The sequence below is a fragment of the Hyaena hyaena genome, unplaced genomic scaffold, assembly GCF_003009895.1.
Source record: "Hyaena hyaena isolate Hyena2069 unplaced genomic scaffold, ASM300989v1 scaffold_409, whole genome shotgun sequence".
NCBI classification, from domain to species: Eukaryota; Metazoa; Chordata; class Mammalia; order Carnivora; family Hyaenidae; genus Hyaena; species Hyaena hyaena.
This window is the reverse complement of record NW_024081046.1, coordinates 349,382-363,488: the sequence shown is the minus strand read 5'-3', so window position 1 is coordinate 363,488 and position 14,107 is coordinate 349,382. Positions and strand designations below refer to the sequence as shown.

The 14,107-nt window shown below is 47.6% G+C and overlaps 1 protein-coding gene across 1 annotated transcript in view; it reads right to left on the bottom strand.

Annotated features, from left to right (window-relative positions):
* The window catches only part of PPP2R2D (protein phosphatase 2 regulatory subunit Bdelta), a 50,285-nt gene that overhangs the window by 20,376 nt on the left and 15,802 nt on the right, over nucleotides 1–14,107 (bottom strand). The gene's annotated exons all lie outside the window — the stretch shown is intronic.

Here is a 14,107-nt window from a genome sequence, read left to right as displayed (position 1 = left end):
ACAGGCGGCTGTCAGCCTGCTCCTCCACCACAGGGACTCCTCCCCTGCCCCAGACAACCTCCTCCCTGGCGGCTCCGAGGAAGGGCCAGAAGGGCCGGCTCCGTACCGCCCCACCCCTGCTGCTGGGGCACCGACACGAAAGGTCTGGCGGATGGCGCTCCGCGTGCAGGGCCACGGCTCCACGGAGGCCGTGGGGTTTAAGCCCAAATACCGCCGTACAACTACTGTCAACACGACCGGCCCGAATCTAAGAAACAGACCCCCAGACTGACATCACTTAAAGAACCTCCCCCTGAGGTTGTCAGAGTGGAATACAAATCTTAAAGGAGTGCACAAATATTTTAGTTGGATGGTAGATAATATAGGGCTTCCTGGGAAACAAACTCTCACCGTTTTTCTAAGGAGGCTCCACCCCAGGAGCCCAAGGTGGGACTTGAACTCAAGACGCTGAGATCAAGACCTGAGCTGAGATCAAGCTCAGGTGTGTCTGTGCACTAACTTTTAAACACACACTGAATTTTGTGCCTGTGATTTTTCTTTCCTTTAAAAAAAAACAAAACCGTTCGGTCAGATCTAGGAAAAGAATTAGGCTTCTTGTTAGAAGTGCCACTTTTTAAATTAAATTACTCAAAATAGCCCAATTTGCTTAAATGAAATTAAAATACTCTGTATTGGACTAACTGGCACTAAATCTCTGTCATTCATACCCAAGGGGTGTGCAATATTATATATAATTAATGGTATTCTAGCTCTGTCAGTGATTTTTAAACTTAATTAAAATGGACTGAATCTTTTAGAAGAGAAACTCCCATGACTGCCACTGGTGAGAAATTGCTTTCATTAACCTACGTAAATATGTATGAATCTAAAATTAGAAAATGCTGTCTGCAGAGTCTAGAAGAGCTCTAAAACCAAAATGTATATAAATATACAAACTAAATACCAAGAAAATTATAAAACCAATAAAATTTAAATTATCAATATGAATTTAACATGATGGCCATTACTTTACAGAACTAGTGTGATGCTAAAAGCATAAACATGGTACTGAGTAAGGGCACAGAGTGGGGCCTTTAAACATGCCAGGCCCCGCACGGTGGCTCAGCGTCCCGTGGCCCTTGCTGGCCACCTCTGTGGCCCTGCTGGTCTGGCATGGCTGCAGCAGGGCCCCCGTGCGCTGGCACACAGGCTGCACGGAGGCACTTGGCCAGGAGAGGGTCACCTGGCTGACACAGAACTTAGTAGATGTTCAGGTAAAACTCAGTAAGGACCCACCTCAGACTTTCTGCTAAGTGTGGCCACTGCAGTCAACGCGCTAACGTCCCCTCCCTTAGCTGCCACTAAGGTGCCAGAAAGGAACTGGAAAGGCGTCCATCCACAGTGCAACAGTGGTGAGCAGGCTTTGACAGAGGATGGCAAGGGGTGGCAGGTGTGGTGACAGTATTCTGCGCCCCCCCCTGCCCCCCCAGGGAGACAGCATGCATGCAGGGGAGGGGCAGAGAGAAGAGAGAGAGGGAGACATAGAATCCAAAGCAGGCTCCAGGCTCCGAGCTGTCAGCACAGAGCCTTGACACGGGGCTCGAACCCACAGACAGTGAAATCATGACCTGAGCCGAAGTCTGACACTTAACTGACCGAGAGCCTCCCAGGAGCCCCGACAGTCTTTTTTTCCTTTTTTTTAATCCAAGTTTGTGAACATACAGTATAATGGTTTCAGTAGAATAGCGACTCACCACTTACATACACCACCCAGTGCTCATCCCAACAAGTGCCCTCCTTGACGCCTCTCACCATTTAGCCCATCCCCCACTCAATGCCTTTCTAGCAACCGTCAGTTTGTGCTCTGTATTTAAGAGTATCTTCTGGTTTGTTGGTGACAGTCTAAGTATGCACAGGGGCCACATGCTGCGGGCCTCAGCCAGGCTGGGCACCAGGTACTGGGCTGGAGGTGGCGGAAGGTCTGTGGAATGAAATGCTGGGTCCCCTAGCTTGTGCCCATCCCATCGGAGAGAGCACACGGCTACTCCCACTTCCTGGTTCCCAAACACTGGCTGCCACCCTCTCCGAGGCTCCTCTCCAAACTGAGAAATCAAGGGACAAAAGCACGGGGGCCTGAAAGAAATGATCGGCCCCAGGGAAGCTGGCCCGGCTGGCTCCATCTTGAACATGAGCCAATGTCTCAGGACCTGCGGCCTGGGGGGGCAGAAACAAGGAAGTTGGAGGACAGACGGACAATGCCTCAACAAAACCTCACGGAAGCACTTCCTGTGCTCAGGGAGTTAACGCCTCCTAACAGGAATGACATCACCAACGCCAGCTGGGTGCCCGCGAGGTGCCAGGTGACACTGTGAGAGCTGCATTCGGTGCGTGAACCTCCCACAGCCTATGACGCAGGGCTCCCATCACCCCTCTGGGAGGGAGAGAGGCGGGTGCTGGGCGCAGCTCACCCACACTGGCAGCCCCCGCCGGTAATGGGGGGGCACGGTGCCCCTACGTCCAGAGGGGTCCCTCGAGGGTGAGCAGCGGGCTAACTGTAAGAAAGGAAAAACAAGCAAGTGTGTTTTGAAATTCAAACAGTAATAACAATTTTAAAAGTCAACACCGCCTCCAAAGCCTAGAGCAAAAAGACACAGAGGACGGAAGGAGAAAAGATAATGTGAGGATCTGGTTTGGTGGCCCATTAGCCAGTTAAACAAGCTCCAGAAAAACATCAGAGAAAAGGAACTGGGGAAAAATCAAAAAATAAAAACTAAAACAAAAAAAACCAAAGGACTAAGACAAGAGTTAGCTGACAAGGTCTGGTGAGCACCACGCCTGACGCATGAGAAAACCCTGGCCCAAGGCGCCTCACTCTGGAAACTAAACACCCAGGATAAGAGGGAAATTCTAAAATTCTCCAGAGAAAACAAACAGATCCCAGATGAAAGGAAATCAGGCAGAACATAGGAAAACGGTGGATGGAATACCAACCACCCTCAAGATTCTGAGAAAACATCATTTTCAACACATCATTCTACAGCGAGCCACTTTCTCCACAGCGTTTAAGGGAGAAGTGAAGGTTTTGAAACCTGCAAAAAGCAAAAACGCTTTTCTCAGAATGAGAACAGACCACGGGAAAGGAAGATGGGGGATGTGACACGCCAGGGACGAAGACGGCCCCGAGGAGGGGTCAAGGGCCCAGGAGAGCGCAGTCCCGGCGGGAGGAGGCTGCACAAGAGGAGATGCCGTCCGGGAAGAGCAGGGCGAACGGCTTCCACGCTGTGTCTGGGAAAGTCACTGCTAGGTATCTGACCGTGTGTGTTTAAACCGCACAAAAGACAGAGAACTAGGCATGTGAAAGAATCAGGCAATCATTGGCTCTAGGATACATGAAATTTGTAAGAAAAAGAAAACATATAAATACTTTAATTCAGTAATTTGCCTAATCAGTAACCAAAACTTCTAAGAGAATTTTCTCAACTCTTTTTTCCTCCCCCAGGGAAGGTGGGGGAGTGCATGTGGGTGGAAGGTGATGTTAGCAAAAACAAGTAAATCCTCAGGTACCATACCAGGAAGTCAGTACTTACTATTCAAAATCAGGAAATCAAAAGTTAGCAGTGAGGACATGATTCAGGGCTGCTAACGGGACTTCCCGGCAGGTGAGGAGGAAAGAGGCACCACATGGAAGGTAACAAGCATCACGGTGACATAAGGAAAAAGCAAGAACAAGAACTATGGAGCGGGGAGAGGGGCCCAGAGGGAAAACAGAGTCAACAAGGCTTTAGAAGATGGGGCAGTGAAGTCCCGTTCCTGCGCCCTGGGGTCATGGCACGGCACAGGGGCACCCGGGACACGGGAGAGCAGGGTGGGTAGACAGGTGGGGTCAGGGAGCGCGTGGCACAGGAGACGCAGGTGTGGACCTGGGCTCAAGAAGCGGCCTCAGCAGACCGTACCTCTTTTTTCTACACGGTATGAGAGAAGATTCATCTGCTCGGAGCGAAAGGGAGGGGGTACTGGGGAGGTGGGGGGCGTGTGCAGGGCGTGTTCTCAGGAGTGAGGCCACACGACACAAATGTGCGACTGTCTCAGTGCCAATGCCCATGTGAGACGTGAGGTCAACAGCTTGTTTTTAAAATCCAGCAAACCTACAGACAGACAACTGTATGCAATGCGCTGCCCTGGGGACAAGCACGGGCACTGTCCCCGCCCCCGACGTCTCAGTGGAGGAAAGGACCCTGATCGAGTCCACCCGGTGGAGCTCCTGCAGCGGCACAGCGCGGGTAGGGGGTTAGACCAGGGGCTCAGAGAGAGAGAGAGAGGTCAAGAGTGAGCAAGGGGTGAGAGCGGGTCAGGCCCTGGGTCCAGACGAGGGGTCAGGAGAGGCAGCTCTAGCGGGCTTGCTAGACGATGCTTGTACTTTCCCAAACTTGTACATTTTTCAAAACACCCATGAGGGTGAACACGTCAGTTCCTCTGCTTCTGTCAACCTTTCCTGCCCATTGGGTGGAGGCTGAATGACTGAGCGCCGCCCCCCCGGGGGCCGCTCCCTTCCTCTGCTGCCCAGGCTCCACAGAGCGACAGAGGAGTCTTCTCGAGGGCACGAGTAACATCAGCACCGTGCTTAAAACCCTATCAACAACACCCAACTATCACGGCTTGTTTGCTCCGCAGAGTAAGCGCACACGGCACTCCGAGCTTGTCACCTAAAACTGCTGAGTCACTGTCACAGGAAAATGAAGCCACAGCAATTAGAAGGGAGGTTCAGATTGCAGTGTTCAATTTTTTCTCCCCTCCGGTGTTTAAGGCTGTGGATTATTTCCCCACCACCCCCTGGCCAGCGAGCAGGACGCAGGGGAGGCTGCAGGGGTGCATGCTGCTCCGGAGACCACCGGCCCGGCCTTGACACTCCCTCACCAGCAGGACCGTGTGAAACCGTGCCAGGCAGCGGTCCCCATCAGAGCCAGGCATCTGCCTCCCTTAAGATCTCATCAAAGCTGGTCCTGGGCCAGGAAGCCGGGAAAACGACCACACACCCACCCAGATCGCAGTTCCAAGTGTCACGGGGTGGGGAAGAGCAGTAGCTCTCACAGGCCACTTGCAGGACAGAAAGTGCACAAGCACTTGGAAGACTGCTGGGCACTGTCCACCGGAGCCAGGCAGCCGCCTGTCCCGCGAGCCGGAGGCCCCGCTCCAGGCACACGGCCACCAGCAGCACGCAGTGGTGGCGCTGCTACAGCCTTACCAGTGGCACCTCCACGGAACAAACAACCCAAACGCCCAGCACTGTGGGAAGGTGCCCCCGGGAGGGGGCTCATCGGTGCCTCCTCGCGGCGATGCCACGAACAGATTATGGCTACACCTGTGAAATGCTTTAGTCTCAGGAAGAAAGTACTACCAATTCAACAGCAGGGGAACCTAATCCCTAACGTTACTCCTCCGGGGGTAGGAGGGCCGGGGTACCAGGGAGGTGCTCTCCGGAGCGCGCTGGGCCCCTGCTCCTGGGACCCTGCATGCCCCGCTACGTCCCGGTTACCGTGTCCACCCTCTCCCGGATTCTTACCCGTGGGTCTGGTGCTGGCAGCCCCCTGCCCTCGCTCGCCACTCACATGGAAGGACCTCCACGCACACCCGACCCCCTGGCAACCACGTCTCCACACGCGGTCCTGCCCGGGTTTCTGGCTTGCCAGTTATCCGCCTCCGTCTCCGCTGAGGATTCAGCTTATTCCTTGTAAAACCACAAGTGCCTGGGGTGCCTGGCGGCTCAGTCAGTTGAGTGGCTGACTTCAGCTCAGGTCATGATCTCGCAGTCCATGGTTCGAGTCCCACGTCAGGCTCTGTGCTGACAGATCAGAGGTTGCTTCTGATTCTGTGTCTCCCTCTCTCTCTCCTCCTCCCCCACTCACACTTTGTGTCTCTCTCTCAAAAATAAACATTAAAAAAAATTGAAAAACAACAACAACCCACAAGTGCCCAGAGCAGATTGTTCCTCCATCAAGAGAGGGTCCCGTCCGTCCCACCTCATCTGGAGGACTCTGCTCAACGGCAGTGTTCCCACTCTCTGCAGCACCCTCAGTTTCCTCCCCTCTAACAGATTAGTCCTAATTTCAAACAGAAACACTATAGTCTATCAGAGCGCCTGGGTGGCCCAGTCGGCTAAGCATCCAACTTCGGTTTGAAGAGACAAAAATTAAGTCCTCCATTAAGAGCAACCTCGGGCTGCACGTGGCCCCAATTCCAGTCCCAGGAAAAGCCTCAGACTGTTCAAGGCTAACGCCATCCTCAGATCGCCCTCAGGTCAGCTAATCAAAATGAAAAAAGAAACATTCTTATGGTCTGAGTCAGGCTGGGAACTGCAGATACAAACTAGCCAATTTCTCACCACTTGCTTGAACCCCACGTGGGCCCTTTAAACTCACCTCATAATTGGTCATTTTCAAAGGATTCTCAAGAGTCATGATTGGGTCCCGCCAAAAGTAACGAACACCTCACAGACACTGAATGCTCAAAGCTGTCACCAGGGGTGCTGGACAATTGTAATTGGTGCTTATGTGATGATGCTACACGTACTGTAACACCCCCATCCCTTACTCCTTAAAAACCCAACTCGCTATTGTTCTTGGCTTCATCTTGCTGCCACGACACCGGTAGGCGGGTGAGCCCCTGCTCTAGCTTGTAATAAAGACCCTTTTGTATTTGCATCGGTGCCGGCTCTTTGGAGGTCTCTGGGAACTCGCGAATTGGGCACAACAGGTTCAGGTCATGATCTCACAGTTCGTGGGTTTGAGCCCCGCATTGGGCTCTGTTGACAGCTCAGAGCCCGGAGTCTGCTTCAGGTTCTGTGTCTCCCTCTCTCTCTGACCCTCCCTGACTCATGCTGTCTCTGTCTCCCAAAATTAAATAAATATTAAAAAAAATTTTTTTAAACAATAACAACACTGTAAATCTATCATCTTAAAAAAAAAAAAAGTTGAACTCCACACTCTGTTGTGGTCATTGCTGTGATTTCTGTCCCCTTAAAGCAAAGCGGGACAGTGCTCTGTCCTCACTGCCTGCACCTCCTCTTCCCACTCTTTCTGGAGTTCACTCTAAGGAGTGTCTGCTTCCACCACTCGGCAAGTTCACCTGTTTCAACCCACCCAGGTCCTTTCTCATCGTTACCAAACCCGTTCTCTGCCCTGTCTATGAACTCAGAAGAGGTGTATCGAGGGCACTGGCCACACTGCTCACGTCCCGCTCTCTGCAGCAATCGTCAGAGTGGTGTGTGTTTATATGCAGGAGCCCCAACAGTGAGAACATTAGCCCTGTGACAAGTGGCCTTCTGAAAATCACACTCAAAAATTCTGAAGAACACTTTACTGTATACTCAGATCGAGGAGTACTATCTACTCTCCAAAGGACAAAGGGTGTAATGAGGATGTCACGTAAATCAGTTTCCACTCATCGTGGTGGAGACGAGAGCACTCTGAAACCTACCGTATTTACATTAGAGAACAGGAAATCTGCTACCAGCACACACAAATAAACGTGCATGTGTGTGTACATACATTGCATTCCTAGCTACGTCTTTTTTAAGCAGATCACCAAAGGCAAAAGTTCTCTTTCGGAAAGCAGACTTCAATGACCCGGCAGTGAATTAGAAGCCTCCATCAAATATAAAAAAAGGAACCCCCCCCCCCCCACCGTGAGAGATATAGAAAGGTCCTAAACTAGAGACAGTATAATCTTAAAAGCATCCCAAATTAAGTTTTTCCAAATTATGAGTAGCTGGATAAAATGTGATAAAACAGAAAAATCTGAATATCATTTTTTAGTCAATCACTAAAATAAAGTTTGTAGCAAATTATCTAAACTGGAAAAGTCAGAAGAGACAACTGAAAGTCAGTTTCTCTGCTACCACAATAAATATTATTTTAACAACAGGAAAAGTAAACCGTATCTTAGGAACATAGGGATGATTTAACTTAATGAAAATGAACCAACATGGATACACCATTTTAAGAGAATTAACAGACAAAACCACATCGTTATCTCCTGCCCAGACAAAGCATTTGACAAGGATAATCCAAAACCTGATCATCATAAAAGCATTCAATACACTAAGAATAGAAGGGACCTTCTTCAACTTGATAAAAGAGCACCTACAAAAAACATTCACAGCTAACATCATACCTAATTGTAAAAATGTGGATGCTTTCCCCGTAAGATTGGAAACAAGACAAGGCTGTTCACTGCTGACCGTTTCTTGTAAGCTTGCCCCTAAAGGTTCCAGCCAGGGCAATTAGGGAAGGAAAACAAAAGGCATCCAGATTGAAGGGAATAAGTCAAATTTCTCTGTTTGCAGGAGACATTATCTTGTCCATAGAAAATACTAAGGAATCTACAAATAACTATCAGAGCTGATAAACGGTGCAGCAAGGGTGCGGGATATTTCTCTACTCTAGCAATGAATAATCAAAAAATGAAAATAAGGAAATGATTCAGTTTACAGTACCATCAAAACTAATAAGGTACTTAGGAATAAATGTAATCAAAGAACTGCAAGATTTACAAACTGCAAAATACTGTTTAAAGAAATTAAAGAAAACCTAAAACCTGGACAGATTTCATTCATGGATTGGAAGATTGAGTGTGAAGGCGGTAGAGTTCTTCAGGTGGACCCGCAGAACCCAGGCAACACCCCTATAAGCTCCCAGCAGTCTCCCCGATGCCCTGCCCCCAGCAGAAACTGACAAGCTAAATCTTAAAACGCATATGGGACTGCAAGGGTCCCAGAACAGCCAAAACAATTTTTAAAAAGCACAAAGTTAAAGGACTCACACTTCCTGATCTCAAAACTCACTGCAAAGCTACAATAATTAAGACAGTGTGGGACTGGCATACAGACAGACAGACACATAGACCAAGGGAACAGAATTCAGAGTCTAGAAAGATACCCTCACACCTATGGCCAATTCATTTTCTTTTTTCTTTTTTGGCCAATTCATTTTCAACACAGGTGCCAAGACAACTCAAGGTGGGAAAAAACCCAGTATTTTCAGTATGGAGACAATATCCACATGCAAAATTAAGACACTGGATCCGTCCCTAACACCATATACCAACTTAATGCAAAATGGCCCAAAGACCTAAATATAAGAACTAAATCTATAAAATTCTCAGAAGGACACAAGAACAAATTTTCATGACATTGATTAGGCACTGAATTCTTAGAAGACACAAAAAGCACTGCAGACAAAAGAAAAAGATAAATTGGACATCATCTAAATTAAGAATTCTTGTGCATCTAAGGGCACCGACAGAGTGAAAAGGCGATGCACAGAACGGGAGGAAATATTTGCAAATCATGTATCAGGTAAGACTCTAGTATCCAACCCAATAGCTTAAAAAAAAAAAAAAAAAAGCCAACTAAAAAATGGGCAAGGCATTTGAATAGACATTTTTTCCCAAAGAGAATACACAAATGTTGAATAAGCACAGGAAAAGACGCTCAACAGCATTAGCACTGGGGAAACAGCCGCACAATGGGATGGCACTGACTGCGTCCTTATAGAAGGATGGCTAAAGTAAAAAAAAAAAAAACCAGAACTGTGGGCGAGGATGCAGAGAAACTGGAACCCTCATACTGGTGGGACTGTAACATGATGCAACCACTTCGCAAAACAGCTTAGCATCTCCTCAAAAAGGTCAACACAGAGTTATGAGCGCATGACCAGCAACCTCACTCTTTGGTATCATGGCTGACAACACTGGAAACACAGTTCTATGTTAAAAATTGTTCAAGAATATTCAAAGCAACATTATATAAATACAGCCAGATACTGGAAAGAACCCAAACTATTCATGAAATGAGCTCAAAAACAAAATGTGGTCCATATTCACCCAATGGAGTATCATTCAGCTAAACAAATAATGAAATACTGACACCTCCTAGATGAGTGAACCTTGAAAACTTAATGCTAAGTGGAAAAAGCCAGATCTATCTTATGATTTCATTTATATGAAATGTCCAGAATAGGGAAATCCACAGAAACAGAAAGTAGGTTAGTGGTTGCCAGGAGGTAGAGGAGGAAGGAATGAAGGGCACTAGCTAATGAGTTTCTTCTGGGGATGATGAAAATGTTCTAGAATTAGACAGTGGTGACCTCTGCACAAGTCAGTGAACATACTAAAAAATACCCAACTGTAGACTTTAAAAGTATGAGTTTTATGTCAAGTGAATCATATCTCAATAAATCTATTATTCTTGGTTTTTTTAAATATATATTTTTGAGGAGGGGAGGGGCAGAGAAAAGGAGACACAGAATCTGAAGCAGATTCCAGGCTCTGAACTGTCAGCACGGAGCCCAACGTGGGGCTCAAACTCACCAACAGTGAGATCATGAGCTGAGCCGAAGTTGGATGCTTAAACTGACGGAGCCACCCAGGCGCCGCTAATCCCATTTCATTCATTCATTCATTCATTTATTTTTCTTAAATAGTTTGTCAAGTTGGTTTCCATATAACACCCAGTGCTCATCCCCACAAGTGCCCCCCTCCATGCCCATCACCCCCTTCCCCTCTTCCCCATCCCCATTGGCCCTCAGTTTGTTCTCAGCATTCAAGAGTCTCATGATTTGCCTCCCTCCCTCTCCCCAACTATTTTTCCCCTTCTTCTCCCACATGGTCCTTCATTAAGTTCCTCCTAACCCTCCTATACGTGCAAACATATGGTATCTGTCCTTCTCTCCCTGACTTATTTTGCTCAGCATAACACCCACAAGGTCCATCCATGGTTCCACACATGGCCAGATTTCATTCTTTCTCATTGCCATGTAGTATTCCATCATAGAGATAAACCACATCTTCTTGACCCATTCGTCCGTTGATGGACACTTAGGCTCTTTCCATGATTTGGCTACTGTTGAGAGTGCTGCTATGAACATCGGGGTACAAGTGTCCTATGCATCAGCACTCCTGGATCCCTTGGGTAAATTCCTAACAGTGCTATAGCTGGGTCATAGGGGAGTTCTACTGTAAATTTTTTGAGGAACCTCCACACCATTTTCCAGAGGGGCTGTACCCGTTTACATTCCCACCAACAGTGGAGGAGGGTGCCCGTTTCTCCACATCCTCGCCAGCATCTAGAGTTCTCTGATGTGCTCTTTTTAGCCACTCTGACTGGCGTGAGGTGGTATCTCAGTGTGGTTTTGATTTGTATTTCCCTGATGAGGAGGGATGCTGAGCATCGTTTCATGTGTCTGTTGGCCATCTGGATGTCCTCTTTGGAGAAGTGTCTGTTCATATCTTCTGCCCATTTCTTCACTAGATTGTTTTTCAGGTGTGGAGTTTGGGGAGTTCCTTATAGATTTTGGATACTAGCCCTTTATCTGATATGTCATTTGCAACTATCTTCTCCCATTCCATCGGTTGCCTATTAGTTTTATGGATTGTTTCCTTTGCCGTGCAGAAGCTTTTAATCTTGATGAGGTCCCATTAGTTCATTTTTTCTCTTGATTCCCTTGCCTTTGGGGATGTGTCAAGTAAGAAATTGCTGCGGTTGAGGTCAAGGAGGTTGTTTCCTCCTTTCTCCTCTAGGGTTTTGATGGTTTCCTGTCTCACGTTCAGGTCCTTTATCCATGTTGAGTTTATTTTTGTGTATGGTGTGAGAAAATGATCTAGTTTCATTCTTCTGCATGTTGCTGTCCAGGTCTCCCAGCGCCATCTGTTAAAGAGGCTGTCTTTTTTTCACTGGCTACTTTTTCCTGCTTTGTCAAAGATTAGTTGCCCATACATTTGTGGGTCCAATTCTGAGTTCAGTATTCTGTTTTTGTGCCAATACCATACTGCCTTGACGATTACAGCTTTCTGGTAGAGGCTGAAGTCTGAATCCCACTTCGTTTAAACCAAAGGAGCCTCTGTTTCTTTTTGGCCACTTCTCACAAGCACGTGCATAAGGTGAAGGCAGCAGCAGATCAGGAAAATCATGTACACGTCATTCCCCAACTAAGTCTTGTCAGACCGATTTCAATGGACTTCAAGACTTAGGCAACCATATTTCACTTCCGTCGTTAAAGCCCAACAGAGATTTAACTGAACTCTGTCAGGAGAATGTGAGTCATACAGAGTATTTTACCCCGTCCTAAAAAACGACAAGTTTTTATCCCAAAGCCTATCTGACAATATATATTGCCCTTTCCTGCAGACATATTAATATTAAGTAACCTGAACGGTTTCTAGGACACCCTCTGCTGAATCGCCTACACAGTGCCTCTCTCAGTAATGAAGGGCTGAGGCCACGGCAGAAGTCTGAAACAAGGCCAGTCGAAGCACCCTGGCACGACCAAAGACAGGTATCACCATCATCAAAGCACACACCAGATTGTCTGGAAGAAAATTAAAACTACACACGCCCCAACTGAACATCTTGCCCCAAAAGGATTCCGGCCCACCCCTACACATTGCAGCCAGGGAAGTTTTTATTTTTCAAACACATTCTTAACACACATCAAGTGAATTCTCACTGCCCTCAGGCTAACGATCACAACCCTCATTCTGTTCTCCCCTCTGCTTTCTGCCGGTCTGATGACCCCGGCATTAGTTTCTCAAACTGGTCACAGTTCTTACTGCTCCAGGCCCTCCTCCGGCTCTCTGCTCGGCCAGGACGCCCCTCCGGCCCCTCAACCCGGTTTGTATTGATCCGTCCCTCACACCAGGGCCCAGGGACGCACTCTGACTCCTTCTGGAACGCTCACCACGATGGCAGCTTAGTTGCGGGCAGCCAGGACGGGAGCCGTGGGGCGGTGCGCCTGGGGCACGGGGCCCGCATGCAGGACGGATGCGCCAAGACGCAAAAGGAGGAGCTGGGAGCTCACCTGCTGACCCTGGTCCCCCCCATTCGTCAGCCAAACTGCCCTTCCTGCTGCGCACCGGGCAGGTGACCACACCACCGGTCCCTGGGATTGTAGACTCACACTCGCAAGAGGACAGTGACTCAAATTTTTGTCATATACGTAAAAGAGGCTGTTAATCTGAGAAATTCGTCCCAAAAGGGGAAGAATCTCTCTCCAGATTTGGGAAATGATCTTTAAATCTAGTCTGTCATATTAGAACAACAGGCTATCATTTCTCTCCTTATATGCCATCTTTTTTTTCCCCTAAAGTAAGCTCTATGCCCCACCTGGGGCTTAAACTCACAACCCTGAGATCAAGAGTCACACGCTCCACCAACAGAGCCAGCCAGGCCCCATCATATGCTATTTTTTATTACTATCTGTTAGGAACACGCACGGCTCTGAGAGTCTTCCTTATACCAAATAAACAGTTCAGTATACTTAAACACATGTGAAAAAGCTCAGAGATATTTCTCACAGAAATCCTGAAATAGGTAAGATTATCAAATAAGTGAGAAGTTTACCGGGTAAATGATAAAACGCGCCGAAGTTTTTTTTTTTTTTAAGTTTATTTATTTTGAGAGAAAGAGAGCGAGTGCGCGAGCGCGCATGTATGTGGGGAAGGGCAGAGAGAACCCCAAGTAGGTTCCCCAGGTAGGTCAGCGCTGAGCCTGACACAGGTGACCCCATGAACCCCGAGGTCATGACCTGAGACGAAATCAAGAGTCAGACGCTCAACCGGCTGAGTCACCCAGGTGCCCCACAAGTCAAAGTTTCATCAAACTTTAAATAAGCAAACAGTACTCATCCCCAGTTTGTGATTTTAGAAAAAGTGTAGTAAGTTATTTTTGACCAGTAAGTCATTCAGTGCATATAAATCCAATTTCAAAAAGCTTTTCAGAAATATATTTATTCTCTGACAATAAAAATTTTAAGAGTACACTCAATGATTAAAACAGATTAGAAATGTATGATTTCCTACTCCAAAAAAACCCATATTTAATTCTACCATAAAATGGAATGTAATTCTTATGTAGTCAAGAGAATGAGAAGACAAGCCACATACCAGGAGAAAATACTTGCAAAAGCTGCCGCTCATACAGGACTGCTGTCCAAAGTGCAGTAAGAACTCCCAAAACCAGCAACAAGAAAACCCAATTACAAAACGGGCCAAAACCATACACAAATCCTCAGACGGCCGAGAAGCCCACGAAAAGATGCCTCGTATCAGCTCCACGGGCAATGCAAACAAAAACAGG